This window comes from Branchiostoma belcheri, unplaced genomic scaffold, assembly GCF_001625305.1.
Source record: "Branchiostoma belcheri isolate BF01 breed outbred unplaced genomic scaffold, Haploidv18h27 scaffold68, whole genome shotgun sequence".
NCBI lineage: Eukaryota > Metazoa > Chordata > Leptocardii > Amphioxiformes > Branchiostomatidae > Branchiostoma > Branchiostoma belcheri.
The window spans coordinates 246,622-251,936 of record NW_017804331.1 but is presented as its reverse complement, the minus strand read 5'-3'; the positions used below and the strand labels follow the sequence as shown (position 1 = coordinate 251,936).

General features: G+C 44.0%; 1 protein-coding gene across 1 annotated transcript in view; it reads right to left on the bottom strand.

The window, feature by feature from the left end:
- LOC109483988 (cytoplasmic dynein 1 heavy chain 1-like) overlaps window positions 1–5,315 on the bottom strand; it is an 82,257-nt gene that overhangs the window by 56,109 nt on the left and 20,833 nt on the right.

The following is a 5,315-nucleotide window of genomic DNA, read 5'->3' as shown; positions in this document are numbered from 1 at the left end:
AAACCCTGAACCAAACCCTAACCCAACCTTACACTCACTCCTCAGACACACTCAACATGCTCTAAAAACAACATTAGAGACAGGCATGCAAATAGCTTCTTTGGATTCTTCTTAACAGTTAAGGACAGTTTGTAACTGAATTTTAGCGCAGCATGCATCTTTCAGAACCTGATTATAACTTACCTGGATCCTGCAGCTCCAGAGCCTCCTTGGCTCGAGCCAGGTTGTCTCTGTCCTCCTTCAGCCGGCTGAACTTCCCCTCGAAGATGGCCAGAGCGTTGAGCGCCTTGTCCGGACGCTGCCCACCCTGGGGAGTCAGACATGCGGGGTTACTTTCAACATTTCCACTGAGGTTCCTTTAAGTTCTATGCCATTGGTATGTAGTTCATAAGAGTTTATAGTTTCTTGTCAGAAGAGTCTACCTGTTCCCACCGATGCATAATCTCCCTCCCCTTGTCCTATAATTGCTCATGTCCTTGGTACTGAAATGGACAATCCATTGGTTATACTACCAGCTGTAGATTTAGCAGTACTAGCAACACATTTTCTTTCCAATTTGAAGATACAGATGTTCCATACTTACTTCCACAGGTTTGTTCTTCTCCCAGTCTGAGAGAAGCTCTGTGCTGCGAGTTTCCACACTGTGATCTTCCTCCACAATCTTCATCTGCAGGCTGGCAATCTGCAATAACAGTACATCATCAACATCAACATTACATCTGCAGGCTGGCAATCTGCAAAGCAATTAAAGTATAGTTTTCATCTTACTAAACTCAGGTAATACACTAGCATCCAAAAAAGGTTTATTTCATAACTGCTGGCCACCTGCTTTGCAAGCACACTGAACAGAAACTAAGGTACATGGTGGACATTACAAGTTTCGACTGTTGTCCTATGGAAAGTGACAGACTGCATTGCGAAAGTTTGACTTTTACTAACAGTTTAGTTATTAGAGATACTGCAATTCAATGTGTTAAGCTCAGAAAATATAATGCTTGACAGGGCTATGTGAAGGGAAATGTGTGCTAGCTCGGTCCTGGCTGTCACAGACAGATAGATGATGTATACAGTACCTGTGTCTGGATGGCCGAGTCCTTTCTCTTCATGATCTCGGTGAAGGCTCCCCACTCGCCCAGGATGTTATCCACGTACAGCCAGGAGGACGGGAACTGGAAACGCTGCTTCTCCAGGATTCTCTGACCGTTCTGGTACACCTAAATACAAACAGCCCATACATAATTCCACAAGTCTGAAATCACTTAACCTTGTATCTTGTAAACACTTGCATTACACAACGCCTACTGTCTACACCAAAAAAAACAGTTAAGCACCTAGATATGATTTTGGAAACGGTCAGACGTTTCAGGTACCTTTCGTCAGTTAAACTGGAGAGTTGTCAGAAAAGCAGGTTTATAAGCACGAACTATTGATTGACATGCAAATAAGTGAAGACAAATCTTTTGAAAGTCCAAAAGGAAACAAAAGTTAGACAATTCAATACAAAGTCTACTATAATGTAAACCACGCAGAGTGACAGGCAATACGTACGTCGACTTGCTTCTCCCAGCTGCGGACCTTGCGCTTGAGTGACTGGACATACGTGATGAAGCTGACGGCATCGGACGTGCTGGCTGTCTCCACCGAGTGCTGCTCCAGCTCGGTACGGCTCTATATGGGGGATAACAACATGTCTCAGCTTGGTACGGCTCTGTATGGGGGATAACAACACAGCTCAGTACGGCTCTGTATGGGGGATAACAAGTCACAGCTCAGTACGACTCTGTATGGGGGATAACAAGTCACAGCTCGGTACGGCTCTGTATGGGGGATAACAAGTCACAGCTCGGTACGGCTCTGTATGGGGGATAACAACACGTCTCACAACTGCACAGTAACAACCCACATCAATAACAGTAGCCCACCAGTAGCTACCATGCAGTCTCCACCAAGTGCTGCTCTAGCTCTGTACGGCTCTGTATGGGGGATAACAACACAGCTCAGTACGGCTCTGTATGGGGGATAACAACACGTCACAGCTCAGTACGGCTCTGTATGGGGGATAACAACACGTCACAGCTCAGTACGGCTCTGTATGGGGGATAACAACACGTCACAGCTCAGTACAGCTCTGTACTGCACAGTAACAACCCACATCAATCACAGTAGCCCACCAGTAGCTACCATGCAGTCTCCAGCTTTGTACAGCTCTGTGCGGGAAACATTCAACACATCTTACTACCGGAAAGGGCATTATCACTAACAGCAGACACCAGTACCTACTGTGCCTGAGACTTTAACAATTATAGTATTGTAACACTTTTCTTTGAACTGTGTCATGTCAACTCCACCATGGATAACTGAGACCTTAACAAATGTAACACGGTGAAATATTAGAGTTCACGATGAGTATTTTTGAGCTCTCACCTTGGAGACGGTGTCGTAGAACTCCACCATGGACTCTCCCAGCATGCTGCCGAACTTGCCCAGAATCTCCTTGTGCCACGAGTCGTACTTCAGGTTCACCTTGGACTGGACCTAAAACAGGACAGGAAACAGTCATGACTAACAGAGTTCTGAACTACGTGCCACGAGTCATACTTCAGGTTCACTTTCGACTGGACCTAAAACAGGACATGAAACAGGCATAACTAACAGAGTTCTGAACTTGTCATACTTCTGGTTCACTTTCGACTGGACCTAAAACACGACAACAGTCATGCCTGCAACTACTTATATCAACCGAGGATTGAGGTGTCTTTTCTTTCAAAGAACTATAATTGTGGAACTTGTTACCACCATGTACAGTTGCGGCATCATTGCTAGATAGCTTTAAAAAATGCTTACAGTTAGTTAGATGTGCAAAGTTAGATGTGTAACAGGTTGTTCAGTATATTATAACCAGCTGCCACCCTGCTGAATGCCAGTGACACTGATGTGTTACACTGAAACGTGGTTATACCGGCTATACAGATAGACATGGTTCAAACAGGCTGCTTTAAAAGAAGGTTTCAGGACAGGACAAAAAAAAATGTTATCACTAAACTTCACCAGGCAACTCAATATTACAGGTTGGCTGTTAGAGGTCAAAGTCTCACCTTGCCAAACTCGATCACAATCGGCCCGAATTCCTTCCGCACCTCCGCAGTGTCAAAGGTTGCCCGAGACTGCCTACAGAAACAGAATCCGGCCGTGTTATTTCAGGCTGTCCAACTGAAGCATGGCAGAGCACCAGGCTTCTACCCAAGCACCCATGGTCCTGTACAACTTCATTCTAAGCTAAGAGTAAAACAACTGCATTTTTAATGTATTATGCTATCACATGAATACAGTCACTCTTCCTGACATCATCACATTTCAGACTTCCTGAGAGTCAGCAAGTGCATCATACATCTGAAGGTTGACGAGATTGACCGAAAATTTATGGTGAGTTCCCTTCTTGTGTTGGAACAAAGCTTTAGGACTCTGTAACTATGGATTCTACCAACAGAGATGAGCTTTCATTCTAACACTCTTCCTGTGTTAAGGTCTCATTCATGTATTACTCCGAGTGTACCCCCTAAAAGAGTACCAAGTCAAAAACTGAACGGCTGTATGAACGAGTGTTTTTATTGGTGAGAATTTTCCCTTTAGCCATCCCAACTGATGTAAAACGTCAAAGCGGTGAAAGCTTGTTTGTAACTGATGAAATTAGGACGTAATTGTCGGCAGCCGCGCGCTAGGTCGGACGTGCACAGTCCATTGTTGTGAGTTGTGCGGTCGTAGGTTTGCAGCGTGGGAGGGCCTCTTGCGGACAGCCGCTAAGTGCAGTTTCTGATTCCCATAAAAGGGGATTGTGTGTATAGAAGTCGTTGGTAATTTTTTTATGAGACGTAGGGTAAGTGTGCTCAACATAGCATGAAAGATATCAATTGATTTAAGGTAGGATCATAGGGAACACGGTCTGGTAAGTCACTCATTAATGCATGGTTTCTAATGTATCGAAAAAACTCATGAATGAGACCTTAATCGGTTTCTACAACTGTTTTTTTCAAATGTACATCTATGTCCGAAACGCAGCAGGCGTATCTTACGCAACTGGATATGATTTTGGAAACGCTACCTTACACCAGTGACACTAAGACTGCAGGAGAAATGTTTGTAAGTACAAACTATTGACTTACTTGACTTCAACGATGACATTGACCCAACGCTGAATGCCCTCCCCGATACGGTTGTAGACCTGGTCAGGAGTCAGGTCCCACAGGGCCTGGTACTGGAGCCATGACTGAAACACACGGCGTCACATGTCAGTTACTACAGTAACTTCCATCTAACCCTAACCCTCACCCTCACTTCTATCTAACCCTAACCCTCCCCCTCTGGTCCCACAGGGCCTGGTACTGGAGCCAGGACTGAAACACACGGCGTCACATGTCAGTTACTACAGTAACTTATACCTAACCCTAACCCTCACCCTCACTTCTAGCTAACCCTAACCCTCACCCTCACTTCTATCTAACCCTAACCCTCCCCCTCTGGTCCCACAGGGCCTGGTACTGGAGCCAGGACTGAAACACACGGCGTCACATGTCAGTTACTACAGTAAGGCCATGTTGATTTGATTATATGGATGACATCCTCCGGGAGCCCCAAAACTGATGCGCGCGTGCGAATAAAAAAAATTTTGCAAAAAAAAAGTTCTTTTCATTATGAAATCTACGTGGTCATGAGAGTTGAGCAAATAGCACAGAATATGGTTTGGCGAATAATCTAGTCTTCAAGTTCATTTCTTTACAATTTTGTCTTTTTTCGTTTGATTTTGGCATTCTACGGCATTGGTATAGTTTTTATTAATTTTTTCTGTAACTCATGGTATATTTTTGATCATTTTGCAACTGTTTTGTACGATTTACAGTATGGTTGAAAACTTTTTTTTTGTTTGGAAACGGCCGAAAATTCATGCGCGCGCGGATGTCATCCATATAATCAAATCAACATGGCCTAACTTCTATCTAACCCTAACCCTAACACACGGCAGCACATGTCAGTTACTACAGTAACTTCTATCTAACCCTAACCCCCCCCCTCAGGTCCCACAGGGACTGGTACTGGGGCCAGGACTGCAGACAGAATCACATGATCATTGATGACTGAACTGTTAGAATGAATGGTTTATCTACATCCTCATTATCATTACAGATCGTACAGTGGTAGCCTTTGACGGCTGAAGGAAAGTATGATTTACGATTAAAATACAGTAATTAAATTAAAGATAAAAGAATATCTACATAAACATTTAGAACCTTACAGTGTGCTTGTCTTACTGCTTATTTATG